The sequence below is a fragment of the Hemicordylus capensis genome, chromosome 4 (genome assembly GCF_027244095.1).
Source record: "Hemicordylus capensis ecotype Gifberg chromosome 4, rHemCap1.1.pri, whole genome shotgun sequence".
NCBI lineage: Eukaryota > Metazoa > Chordata > Lepidosauria > Squamata > Cordylidae > Hemicordylus > Hemicordylus capensis.
In genome coordinates, this window is record NC_069660.1 from 71,568,861 (window position 1) to 71,583,629 (window position 14,769).

The window sequence follows — 14,769 nt, forward strand, 5'->3', positions numbered from 1 at the left end:
CCTCCTTAAGACAAGGAAGCATCCTGCCCTCCCTCAGAGAAGCATTTATGCTTTCCACCAGGCTGTTTACAACACCTCCCTGCTAAATCGAACAAGCCATGTTGGACAAGAGTCAAGAGAATAAGTGGTAGGCTCACCACTCCAAGCAGCTTGTCCACATCCTCAGGAGTCAAACTGAAACCAATCCGGTCGAATCACATAAGAGGAGTCGTTGGGCACCTCCAGCTCAGACGTCAAATTAATTGTGGAGTCTCCCATCTAGGTCAGCCCGAATCTGAGAGATTTTATCTGCAAAAAACTCTTTAAATACATCACAGCAGGTAACTGATGACTCCAAATTCTGGTTCAAGGGAGGGGGGGGGCAGATGCTGATCCCCTCACAACCCTGAACAACTCCGCTGGGCGTGAACTCGCAGAGGCAATACAGGCAGAAAAGAACCACCTCTTTGCCACACATTGCCTGAGCATAGATCTTTAAGTGTGCTCTATGTCGCAGTCTGTCAGATTCAAGTCTAGTCTTCCTCCACTTGCGCTCCAGTTGCCTACCTTGCCGCTTCAGCCCCCATAGATCTTCTGTATACCAAGGGGCCAAATTTGAAGCGGGTCGGAGGGGACACTTGGGAGCATTCGTGTTTACTGCCCTGGTGAGCAAGTTGTTCCAATTCTCAACCAGGGCATCAACAGGATCACCAGCAAAGCCAACATTAAATCCCTCCAAGGCTTCTTGGAATCTTAGTGGATCCAATAACCTCTTCGGGCTACCATTCTAATGGGCCCCTTGCCCCTGCGGAGGTGGGAAGAGGTTGTAAGTCCAACCTTAACCAGATGGTGGTCCGTCTATGACAATGGGGAAATCACAGGAGTCCCCACCCACGGAACACCACCCTGATCAGAGTAAAATACCAAATCAAGTGTGTGACCTGCAATATGCATCGGTCCAGAGACCACTTGGGATAGGCCCATAGTTGTCATGGCCGCTATGAACTCCTGAGCTACCCCGGATAGATTGGTCCCTAAATGAACATTGAAGTCCCCCAGCACCAAGACTCTGTGAGACTTCAACGTGAGTTCCGCGACCAAGTCTGTGAGCTTAGTAAGGGATTAAACAGAAGTCCCAATCTGTCCCTGTTCCCCAAACTTAAGTACACACATTCAATATGGTCCAATACCCTGACAGGGACCCTGGTAAGGGAGATGTTATCCTTATAGACCATAGCCACCCCACCTCCCTGCCCACATCCCCTCACATGCTTCTCTACAGAATATCCTGGAGGGAGAAGCTGGGACCAAACTGGACCACTAGCCCCCCCCTCCCCCCAACAAGTCTTGGTAATACATACCAGGTTGGCCCCTTCATCCATGATCAAATCATGGATGAGTTCAGATTTATTTTGGACCGACCTGGTATTACAGAGGAGCAGGGAAAAGCTATGTGGGTTGTTGGCAGTGTTCCCCGAGGTCAAAGAACTAGCAGGACAGCCGGAAGGGGAGACAGCTATTAAGTTTCTGACTACCCTTCCCCTGGAATGGCCCACTGATCTGCTTCTTCTGTTTCCTCACCACCACCGGGATAGCTGCCCCATAGTCAACAAAGGCACCCCCTGTCCCTCCATCTCCAGACGAACCCAAACACATTACAGCAACTTCAACCCAAGTCTAAAACAGCTTAAAACTAGTTAAACAGAAGCCCTCTAGCCCTCACCCTCGTTCTCCCCCAAAGGGGTAACCCCCTTTGGTTGCAACCCCGCCGCCACAAGGAGCCTTCCTATAAAGCCCCAAACTGAGCAGGTGACTTGAGGAACAGCTGAGTCACTCAGGCTGGTCTGAATCCTGCCCCCACTTCCCACAGATGTTAACCTGAGGCTGCAGCCCCACAGGGGAAGCAAAAGCAGACAGGCAACAACAGAAGGAACCCCAGCACCCACCTGGTCTCTCACTCCAGGCAGCACAGGGTGGGAGATTGATGGACTCTCCCTTTCCCTCTCTGCTGAGCTTCTAACATTGAGTCACAAGGAGCCTTCCTATAAAGCCCAAAACTGAGCAGGTGACCCGAGGAACAGCTGAGTCACTTAGGGGCTGATCCCAATCCTGCCCCCACTTTCCACAGTAGCCTTTCAAGATTAAGAGGCTGTCTGTAACCAAGGACTCAAGGGCAGGTCTTCCAAATGAAACCAGCAAGAGAGAAAAATATAATTGTTGAGGATAGGCTGTGGTAATTGATAATGCATTGGAGTAGTTTTAGTTGAGAGCTTTAGGTGCCAGCAGTGACTGATGTCCAGGCTAATGTTGTGTGTGCTGAAGGTTTCATGCACACAGTAGGGCAGGGGTGATTTTTGCCTATCCTCCCTACCTTCTGGCATCCTCTGTTCCTCCCAGAAATATACCGCTGAGGACTGTGGGAGCCACAGAGGATGCCAGAGCGGAAGGAAGGATTGGCAAAAATCAGCCCTGCCCTACTGCATGCATGAAACTGTATTTGACACATGCATTAGTCTGGATGTTAGCCAGTTTGTTCTGTCCTTTTTTGCTTCTGGGTCTGTCTTACAGTAAATTGTCCCTATATACTAGTCTAGCCCTAGTGATCTGCGTTTTTGCTTTGTTTGATGAGTATATTGTAGTTCTAGGAATGCATGTTGTAAATCCTTCAGGGGTGAGTGAGTCCTTGAGGCTCTTCTCATGATCGGCGAGAAGAGCCTCTAGGGCAGGGTTTCTCAACGTGTGGGTCCCCAGATGTTATTGGACTTCAACTCCCATAATCCCCAGCCTCAGTGGCCTTTGGTTGGGAATTATGGGAGTTGAAGTCCAATTACATCTGGGGACCCACACGTTGAGAAACCCTGCTCTAGGGGGTTTGCAAGGCAAGTGGGCTAAGCCTGCTCTCCTCACAGACAGTCTGCTCTGGGCAGCTGCAGTGGCTGCCCACACGACTGCCGGCTCCGTTACGGAGCCGGTGGGGGCTGGGATGATCGGGGGCTGCGCGGTCCCCAGAAGCTCCATTATGCCCTGCGCGAGCATGCAGGGCATACTGGAGAGACCCCCGAGCCGGGAGGCTGCTTTTAAGCCTCCCAGCTGGGGGTCTGCTCATAAGTAGCCATGGCGTGGAGCTGTGCCACAGCTACTCACAGTTTTAAAAACTGGGTTTGCGGAGCACTCGCTCCACAAACCCGGTTTAAGGGGAGGGGTAGTTAGGCGAGTTCACTGCCTGGAAGCCACCAGGCTCGCCTGCGAGCCCGGTGGCTTACACAGGCGAAATCGGGCTAGGCTCTCCTAGCCCGATTTCGCCTGATCATCAGAATAGCCTCCTTGTCTGATGTTTTGGAACAAATGTGGTTGTATCATAAGACCTGACTATAGACTGTGTATTCTGGATGAAAATTGGAAAGCGTGTAGATATGTGTAGTGGTCAGTGGGTTTCCAGCAGTGTGTTCTCTAATTTGTTTCACCTGTGTGTGGAATTAGATTTGTTCTGGGCGGCAGTATCAAGGCAGTATATGTGTACTGTATAGTTGCAGTATAGTTGCATTCAGGGTGGGGCCTTCCTGATTCAACCTGAGCGGGATCTAAAATTAACTGAGCGGACATCAAAAAATGTGTGAGCATGTGCACACCTTAGAGGGATCACTGGTTTCCAGTATAGTATGGTGATATCTAGAAAGTGAATCTGCTCTGTGAAATGGCTTCAGGCCAATGGTGGGGTGGAAATTGTTGACGCCATTGTGGAATTTCTAAGGCATCTTCTCTCCATGAGTTTAGTTATCAGTGTAGGTAGAAGAGAGGCTTTTGGGGGCAGGGACAGAGGAAGTGTTCGAAATCAGCTATGAATACTGTTGTAAGACTCCTGTTGTTGAGCTTTACAAGTCCCCGTGGCTGCACTATTGACCTGAAGGCAGAAGTTGTGACCAAATCGGAAGAAACTATATCCCTCTTTTGCATATTATGTTAAACACTTGTACAATTAATGTACAGTGTACACAGGTACAGATCTATATGCAGATAGTTATATGGAACATGGATATAGCAGTACATTACCTATTTAGATCCTGCATTTCAGGAAGCCTTCGCTTTTAACATGAATGCAGGTACTGTCATTCACACACAAACATGTATGAGTGTAAAGATACCTGTACAATTGTACAACATAATGTCTGAATGGGGCTTGTATGTGAGGACAAATCATAGTAGGCAGATCTGCTGTAGTGTCATCTGGGATAATATTCTTGATAGTTTGTAGTCCATCTTTGTGGAGTAAATTGGTGTATAGCCTTTACATCCATGGTTGCTAGGATGGTAGTTTCTGTGAGATCATCGATGGATTTTTTCCTCAGGAAGTCAGTGGTGTCCCACAAATTGGATCATTGGTGGCATAGAACCTGATAATGGGGTCTGTGCAGCTAGATACTCCTACTGTGTTAGTGCTGATAATTAAACAATGGTAGGTATATTTTGGGTAGTGGATAGAAGCTAAGTCATCAGTGTTGTGGTGGGTGCACACAACTTGCTGATTGAGAACTGGGCCACTGTGCAAGCTTTTCAAGCTGGTGCAGTGCATCTGGATGGTCTTGTGACGAGAGAGGTCCTTTATTGTAAGCTATTTTTATTATGTTTGAGGCAACACATTTTTAAAACACTTCAAAGTGAATAAATTGCTGTTTTCTAAATTGACCTTTTTCTTGCTTGATTTTAAAACGGAGATGCAATGGTAGTGTCTGTGTTTAGAATGTAGAGATAAAACTTCAAATAAACTTTAGCTATCTAACATGGTGGACAGATCTTAGAGCAAGGGTTTTTGTGACAAGATCATACTTTTCTTAGTAGTGAAGGTTCTTATTTAGCAAACACAGTTTAAAGTTTTATTGCTGCTCTAGCCGAAAGAGGAGGATAGAACTGGTAATAGATCCACTTCAAAGTGCATTTAGTTGTCAGTCTGCTACTATGTTGTGATTCCAATGTGTTTCTGTCTGTACTGCAAATGGGCTAGGGTAGAAAGCAGAAACCACATCAGTGGACAGGAACTGTGGTTCTTCCTGCTCAAGAATAATGCTTTCTTGCATTCCCAAGCATGCAGAAGATTCAGAACACTGCTGATGCAAAAATGCCCTAAAATTATGCAAGTATCTTGAAAGTCTTCAGTGGTGTATCTGTTTAAAATAATTACAATTAAAATTGCTGTTTTTAATAGTTCATACAGATTCATACAGGGAATGAATTTTTCACTCATTACATATAATAACATGGAGCAAAGAAAATGTGTTGTTTGTGGACACATCTACTTTGTTGCATGTTACTCGCATTTTTTTTAATTCAACATATTCATATCCCACCTGTAACCACATTTTCTGAAAGAGGCAATCTATGTGGTCCATTGATATTGTAAAAGTATATGAAAACCACGTTTTCTTGCCAGAACTATAGTTGGTACTTTTACTCATCTGTTAACCTGGTTTAACAGATGTTGTAGTACTTTCTGGTGGAAAAGATCAAGCGGGGCGGATGGGGGAAACAGAAACCCTGTGTTTTTGCTTTAAGCTGCTGTACACAACAAAATTAACGGTTCAGGCCACCACTTGTCCTTGATTTGCAGTCTGCTTAATTTGTTTCTGGCTTGCTTACAGACCAGCCCCCCACCCCCCAGCCCCAGGTCTTATTACAGTTAATGTTAAATCTTCGTGTTTGGGGAGGGGAGGAGTGAAAATATATATTTGAAATGATGCAAAATGGTGTTATGGAACTATAGCAGCATGTTGTATACAAAGCATGCTTGAAACTGGTGACTTTTAAATACAGGACAAAAAGGGTTAATGATGATTGATCTAGAAAGTTAAATCTTATGTCAGCACTTGCTGTTTTACATCTATTGCACAATGCTACTACCCTCCTTTAAAACAGAGTGTGTTTTTTGGGTGGCCTTTGGTAAGCAATTGGAAAATAGGGTATTGCGTCTTCTGGCCATCTTATTTATTTGTTATTTAAGCCATCTTATTTATTTGTTTTTTCTCTATGTAAACTGCTTTGGAAATGTTTGTTGAAAAGTGGTATATTAATATTTACTGTTGTTCTGAACTGCACGATTTAACTTCACAGTTGATAATGGAAATGTTGCTGTGACCGAGGTGGAAAGCTTTTGTTTTTGTGGTTGAATCAAATTCATTAATATGATTTCTGAATATGAAATCTGAGTTTAACCTTCTTTAATAAGAGATAATTCACAGTAATGTTGATAAAGTTTCTAGATTCAGGCAATGTGTTTGTGTGATTTCCCCCCACAAAAAGCACACTTATGTTGCTTCCATCCACTCCTTCCCCCAATAACTTAATCTTTATATGGTAAATCCCTGTGCAATAATGTTGGAAAACATTATAAAGCTGGGGTCACTTTTGTTGCTTTAAAAAAAAGGTTAGCCCCCTCTTTTTAACCCCCCCCACAAAAAACCAGAAACCCCTTTTCTTCTTTAATTGTGTCTTATTTCCATGTCATATGTTTCTTGCTTTGATACATCCATCTTTTTCAGTATGGCATCTCTCTTAGGGTTGCCTACCATTTCCCTGGCTCTGCTCCTTTGCCTTTTAGCAGCAACTTGACCTGACATATGTAGGAAGTAAGCAGGTGAAGGTTTTTCCTGGCATGGAGATAAAGCAATTGGAAATGTTTCATGTGCTTATATGCTGGGCTGCTGTACAGGCACAGGAGCAGGGCCTGGGAATAAGGTGACAACTCTTCTGATGATGCCTAGACCCACTTTGCTTCAGCAGTATAATTGCACTGTACGCCTTCAGACCATGCTTTATGCAAGTGTTGAAATATTTTTAATCAAGCAGCCACGGTAGGGTTCTTTAGACTATACTTATTAGGAAGCATGTTCCATTCCACAGTGTGAGACTGAGTTATGTTTAAGACTAGGGCCCACACATTTTAGCCTTGGTTGCCCGACAGTTCTTTGTGCTTACTGTGTGCTTACTGTGGACCTTATATCTCCTCCAAAGATGGAGGAACAGGATCTTTTCTCTGAAGTCACACTGGACAACAGAGGATGAGCCCATACCCACCCACCTTCCAGTCTCTCAACTCAAGGAGGGAGATTTGTCCCTGTTGTGATCAGCTTCATGCTTACTAGAGTGGAGGGCACACTCACCATGGCAATGGTGGTAAGCAAATTTTTGGGTGCCTGTTTAGGACTTAACTTAGGAACAGCAATGGCAACATTTATGCAACTATTTTTAGCCTACTTTCCAGTAGGCTTATGAGATCACTCTGCATTATCTGTGTCTGTGTGTGTGTTCATGTCCCTATCAACTTCACAGTGCCTGGACCAATATGAAGCAAATCAGGTATAGTTGTAGGGACACCTCAACAGTGTAGTTTGTTGATGCCATCCACCCTGATTCAAGATGGTGGACGTGTGCATGTGTGCACACACCCCCTTGATACTGCCACCTAGAACAAAACTCATTCTGTACAGAGATGAAAAAAATTAGAGAGAACACTGTTTGAGGTGCAAGTGGGAACCGATTTAGACCAAATTTGGTACATTTGTAGGGATAGTAAAAGGAAAATAAGCAGATTAGTTCTTACTAGAACAACTTGTTAGTTTCTTTCCCCACCCCTTCCCTTGGCAGAGGTACTTGTTGCATAGTGTTCTGAGCTGTAATTATTTCCATATACAATATTGCGGAAAAATAGGAATATTGACATGGTAGCTATTGTACGGCAACATTCATTTGAACCTAAACAATATTGTTAGGTCCTTTTGTAAGGATTATGAATGCTTTGAAGCACCTTTCCATATACATTAGGTTCAGTTGAATGCCAACATTGGTGGGTTCGAATGATATGACCAATGTCACCATATCCCCCCCCACCCACCCACACTGGAAGTCAGACTTGCCACCAAGATCTGGAACCAACAATATGATTTTATGTGTGTTAAATAAGCTGTCCCCTCCCCGCCCCCCCCCCATGCTAGGAATGTGCATGCAAGGTGATTTGAGTAGCAAATCTCTGCACATCCCCCACACCTTTAACAGGGAGGAGAACAGGTCCATACCTGCTCCTCTGCCGCTTGTTGCTACAGGAAGTTCAGCAGCACGCCTTCCAGCTGCTATCATGCACCGGCAGGGCGTCTCTCAGATGCCCTCACGCGATGCTGGCACACACATGGCCTCTGTGCATGCATGGTGGCCATGTGCATGCCAGCAGCTGATAGATGTCCCGCTGATGCATGATGATATCTGGCAGGAGTGCTGCTGAACTTCCTGTGGTGGAGAGCAGCAGAGGAGCAGGTATGGACCTGCTCTCCTCCCTGTTAAAGGTGCAAGGGATGTGCTGTGATTTGTGACAATATCAAGGCACTTTGTGCGCACATGCATTTGGAGTGGGGCCTTCCTAATTCAACCTGAGCGGGATCTAAAATTAACTGAATGGACATCAGAAAACTTGTGAGCGTGCACACGCCTTAGAGGGAACAGTGAGGGGCACTTGTGAGACCTTCTGGGCCCTCGCCCATCCTCAGAGGAACTGAAGGTGCGCTCTAGAACACAACCAACATTCCCCACCCCCCTGTGGCCATGCATTGCAGGACACTATGAGAAATGTTGGACAAACCTTATTTCAGTGGAACTTATCCTTCATTACCAGTCTTCTCACTGAAGAATCTGTAATAAGCTGAGGAGCCCTGGGGTTCCACCAGGAGAATACAGTTTGAAACCACTGTTGTATAGTGATAAATTGTAGTCACATTATTGTATGATGAACTGAGAAGCAAAGCAGTCTAGAAAAATGTGCCACTTTTCCTTTCACTGATCAGTGAAAGTTTTGATATACTGAACAGTTGACCACAAAAAAGAAATACAATGTTATCATGGCAAATCACTTCGGTGACTACTTTGGAGATGGGAGAGGATTCACAGCATTTATTTCAATCCATTTAGTCTGTCCTCTGGGAGACAGGATCAAGAAATTTGGGGCCACAGCTGTGTTCTCCCTTTTATGACTTGATAGGGTAGCAGCTGAGCAGTTTTAACAAATGGTGAATATGAATATATTTTCTCATCCTGTAGAATATTTGACCCAGAAGTGTTGCCTTGCAAACATATTATCCCAGTTTGTTTCAGTGGGTGGCATTAGATCTGAGAATTACTGTGCTACAGCTACAATTTCATTTGCAAACAATTCATGCTGTGTAAAGAAAATGACATAATATATGTTTGAAGATTTTTTCTTTACAACAAATAAAAGGTCAGTGGTTGGAAATCTTTCTTGCTAAACTCTAAATGAGCATACGGATGTCTTGAGAAATGACATGTGATCAGAAATGCTAAATGCGTGATTTTGAGAAAGGAATCTGGTTTGCATTTCGGTTCCACTAGTGCTTTGTTCCCAAGGCTTCTGCAAAGGATCAGCAGCTGTGACCCCTATAGATTCTCTATTCCTATTTCAATAGAATCTCAAAATATTCTTTCATTTCAGAAAAGGGAAATGCATTAAAGCATCCCTTCCTATCATAAACTTGGCATGAATAGGTTAGACAATGCTCTGGAGTTACATTTACTTCAGGGGTGAATTCTAAAGTAATGTGGTTAGAAATTATTCTTGTTTTTCAGACTAATCAAGTTATATAGAAAGGCTGCTCACTTTGGTAGGGAAGTTTATATCAAGTTTATAGATCATTGAGTACAACCATATCTCATTGACTGCTGAACAACAGTCCATTAGAATAAGTTGACTTCTTTTTACGTGCTACTCTTTGGCTAGCTGAAGATTTTCATAATAGGTCAGTCTGGATAGGCATCAGATCAGGTGTATTCAGGAACTGTACCTTCTTAACAAGAAATATCCAGATTTTTAGCATTATTTATTATATTTTAAATGTTCCAGAGTTTATATGCATTTAACTAGTGTCTTGTCAGTTTGTTCTTCTATTTAATCATCTGGGAAATGAATGCTTGTCAGGTCTATTAAAATCTGTGGGACTTTTGAGAAAACAAGATGCTTTGTTACCTATTACACACACACACACACACACACACACACACACACACTCACTCACTCACTCACTCACCTGACTTCCAAGTTCTCTCATGAAGCCTGTGACAGAGGAATATGTTTATTCTCTGAGACAGTTTGCTAGAAAAAACTGACACTCAACATCAAAGGAATATGTATTAGTTATTAGTTATCAGATACATTTATAATGCTAGTTTTGTATATGGAGATTTTCATAATTTCAAATGGCATCAGAGGGAGGGGGGAGAAACACATCTTTTCACTCCAGACTGGCCTTTGGAGGTGGCCAGGGAGGAAAGCCAAACCCAAGGCCTGCTGCATGCTGGGAGCTATCCAGCTGAGGGTTTGGGTGGTAGGGGCAGCAGATCCTTGTGTGAGCTCTTCTCCTCCTGGGAGGAATTCTGATATTAGATTATTGCTTGTCCTTTGTAATGATTGCCTTACATTTTTAATCATTGTACTGCTACTAAGAAGTTACCTAGCCGCTTGGCACTCCTTTCTTTTTCTTCATTGTTCCTCACGCTCTGCAGCCCTATATGCATGGCTTCCCTCTGGCGCCATGCATATAGTTTTGCACTACTGACTTTCTGACAACTTTCCACTTTATATTGAAGTCCTTGAAATCCCATGCTTTTCCAGCTGATATGGCACCTCTTGAATTTTGAATTCATTGACTGTGGAGGTTTGACATGGCCTGTCTACTTCAAATTTAAAATCTAGACTGATACTCTTGCATACTGAGCGTTTACAGGTATTTTTTTTCCCCCTGTGGAAGTACCTTGGGCTGCTTTTTTGTGGGGTTCTTTATAAATGCACAACACATAGTTATGCATAGTTGCAAACAAGTTTTATTAACTTAAAAGTGAATTATTTAGCAGAGCTCCACTAATCAAAGAGTTAATCTTGGCCTCATGTAGATGACTGAATGCCAGCAAAGGTAAGAGAATGGAACTAATGGTATTTGTGTGTATGGTTGCAGAAGAATACATTGTGGGAGTTGTACGTTTGCGTTGCTCGTGCACATGCGCGTGCACACACGCACGCGCACACACACAGTATTAAAACCACCAATGGTAGTATACTGTCATATTATAATGCATGGAGCCCTCTGTTTTATGTAATGGATGAACTTGGACGTTATGGCTCTGTTTTATGTTTTAATAGTTTATTACTTATTTGAGCAAGTTTGCTTTTATGTAAAGTTTTTGTACTTTGTGTTTTGCTGGTCAAATGACCATAACAATAAAGATTTGAATATTTGTGTACTGTCAAGTGGACATACTCCCTTAAAAGACTTATAGGCGAATCCTCTCTATTTTTATTCAGAAATAAGCCTGGGTTTTTTCAGTGGGGCTAACTCCTGAGCAGTGTTCCCTGTAGCAGGAATTCCTAGATGTTGTTGACTGTAATTCCCATCATCTCAAGCCAAAGGCCATTGCAGATGAGGATGAGGGGAATTGTAGTCAACATCATCTGGAAATCTCTGTTACAGGGAACAATGCTCTCGAATAAGTGTGCATAGGATTACAGGTTTCGTCTTGAGAACTGATGGTAGCTGTGTGATTCCCTAATTACTGATGATGTGTGAGTATCTTACATCAGCTTGGCAAATAAGTCTTGAGTAGAATAGTCATATATCCCCTGGTCTAGTTTCCCCCCTTACCTCTGCTCCCAAACTGCCTGCTTACTTCAATCCTGGCAGAGGCGTAGCTATAATTGAGCGAAAGAGTTCAAAGAACACGGGCCCCCAGCTCCTGAGGGCCCTCCAGCTCCATCCCTCCCTATTTTCTTCACTATCTTCCTCACTCTGGGGATCCGCCAGAGAGAGGGATGAACATGGGCCCCCTCTCACCTAGCTATGCCCCTGAATCCTGGGAAACTTTGTGTTTTAAGAGCTAAACATCATGTTAGTTAAACACATCTTGGCCCTGGTGTGCTTAACTTGTTTTACTAAACAGCTGCTGTTGGGGTGCAGGGGAGGCAATCCAGATCAGGACTACTGTGGGGGCAAAGGGTTTAACTCCCTCCATCTATGCTGTGGTCTTGATCTGGGGCCTGCAAAACTACTATTTAGTAAAGAAAAGTGAAGCACATCAAGGCAGGTGACACATCCAGTATAAGGTTTAGCCCTAAGGCAAGCAGTGGACTCCAGTATAAGGTTTAGCCTTAAGGCAAGCAGTGGAGGTCATACACCCATGTGCATGCTGCCTGTATGCATTCCACCTATGCAGCAGGAGCTGAGCAGAGGGACTGGTTCTCTATTGCCTGAGTTAAACTTGGGGATTCCTACCTTGAAGGCAAGCACCTGCTTCCTGCACATTCATTTCTCTCTCATGCACGCATACACATACAGACACAGACACACAACTTCCAGTTGAGCTCTGGAACTGGCTGAGTACCACCCAGTGTTAAACAAAGGGTCGTGGTATAAAACATGGCTCTGCATCTAGTCTGAGCCAAAGTCATGCGTATCTGAGATTTTCTCTAAGGCTTGAAGAGAGAGCACGATTCTGCAGCACCATAACATTATGTAACTAAGTAGTAGTAATACAGAAGCAGTAGCAAACTCTCTGTTGTCCTGTGTAAAATTGCAAATATACTCTTGTTACTCCCAGCAGATGAGAGATTACTGTACTGTGTGATTTTTATTTATTTTTTAAATGTGAACAACTTCTTTTGAAAAGGGAACTGGAGTTCTATTGTATAACTCTTTTCTGTTTTAAAGCCTGATCTTCTATTCTGTACACACATCACTAACGTCGTCTTTTGTATTATGTCTGAAAGGTGGGTTATGTGCAAAGCAGTGGATTTGTTGAGTAAAATGTACCTTTATTTGAGAAAAGCACACCGATAATTTCATAATTGTTATGGATGTTGGATAAGATATAGCCTTCTGGAGGTAAATCTAAAATTTGGTAAGTGATGGGCTTTCTCTTTACTGATGAATGTGACTGTTAGGTCAGTTACATGAAAATAGGCTGAACATTATGGTAAACTCCTGATGCAGTTTCATGAATGACAAAAGCAGATTTCTGAACAAAATAGTCATGGTGGTTTGGGCATTAGGCTCTGTGATCCCTCAGAAAAATTATTTATGTGAAGACATTCTTGTGCGCCTAATATTCAGGAGTTAAGAGAGGTCATTTCAGTGGCAAAACCTTCTGGATTTTTGCATGTATTCACTCACTTTCATTTTTGTATTGGCTTTAAGAGAATTATTGAGATGATTTGTTTTAAACTTGGGTGAAAATATATCTTGAAATTACCATTTAATTGTTTTTATTTTATTTATTACATTTATAAACCATCTCATACAAATGTCTCATGGCAGTTTACGAATAAAAACACCAGAATTAAAAACCAAACATTAAAACAGTTAAAAACAACCAGTTAAACAGAAATAATAGCAACCATAAAAACCAACTTGCAGCTAATAGAAGGCTTGATGGAACAAATGCATCTTGAGCACTCTTTTAAAACCTGCTAGAGATGGGGAAGCTCTTATAACAACCGGGTATTCATTTTAGAGCCTCTGGGTTGCTATAGAAAAGGCCCAACCCTACGTCACCACTAGATGAGCTGGGGGCAGCCACAAGCAGAGCTCTCCCGAAGAACTTAATAAGCGGTGGGGGTCCTGAAGCACAAGATGCTCTTTTAAATACCCTGGGCCCAAGCCATTTCGGACAAGATTTTTTTATTTTTTTTTAATTGGACAAGATTTTTTAATTGAACCAACAAACTACCAAAGCATACTTTATATTTTGCCTGGAAGCATATTGGCAGCCAGTGTAATGCTTTTAAAATAAGAGTAATGTGGTGGTCTCTTTGGCTTGCCCCGGAGACCAACCTGGCTGCCACATTTTGTACCAATTGCAGTTTCTGTCCACAATTTTTAATGAAACTCCTGTGATAATATCATCAAACCCCAGAATTGTAATAATACTGATGAACTGATTTCATCCAATAAATAAGTTTATAAAACTGTTAGTTGTGGGTTAATTAGTCATTGGATCAAGCCTATCAAGCGGTGTGTATGCTTGTTCTTAATTTTTTCCTTGCAGCTACCCCTTCAGTTGAAGGAGATGTACCTGAACATTGGACAAGTTAATACATTTCTCAAGTTTTCCGTTTTGCTTTGAGACAGGTGTGGCATGAAAAAGGAGACAAATTTCATAAGGGTAACCACGTTAGTCTATAACAGCAAGCACAAAAGAACATTGTGACCTCCAAAAGATGAATCAGATTTACAGCATACGCTTTTGGGGAAGTATAACAGACAAAAATTGCTGCCTTGTAAGAATCTAGAAGGAATGTACACAGCACCTACTAAGTTCTGCTTTTTCCTCTTGCATTATGAGCCCACATCTCACAATATATACTTTCCTACAATTCCAATGCCATTTTAAAATAATAAACTTTTATTCTAATATCATATGAGCAGTTCAGTATGAATACAATAGATTTATTTATATATATATATATATATATATATATATATATATATATATATATTTAGTGCCAATTGAGGTATCAGTCTTGTCCCTTGCCCCACCCTCTGTCTTAATTTTTTGTTTTTAAATGCATAATCAGTGTTGAACAAGTAGCAAAATTTCTCTGGAGGGGGGGTGGATTGTGAAGTCACAGGTGCCAACCAATCAGCATTGTGTACATTTGGCTTCTGCTGCATGCTGGCAGAATCAGTTTTCTCCAAGCTTAACTGCTGAGAGGAAAACAGGTATGTTTTGAGAAAAATGCTGAGTGTGCTCCCA

General features: G+C 42.6%; 1 protein-coding gene across 7 annotated transcripts in view; it reads left to right on the plus strand.

Moving 5' to 3' along the window:
- Positions 1-14,769, plus strand: part of USP49 (ubiquitin specific peptidase 49) — a 90,309-nt gene that overhangs the window by 17,427 nt on the left and 58,113 nt on the right. The window contains exon 1 of one of the 7 annotated variants that reach the window (XM_053246180.1): positions 14,711-14,735. The exons of the other annotated variants lie outside the window; for them this stretch is intronic. The gene's annotated coding sequence lies outside the window, so the exon portion shown is untranslated. Of the gene's footprint in view, positions 1-14,710; positions 14,736-14,769 lie in introns of those variants that run through there. 7 annotated transcript variants of the gene reach the window in all.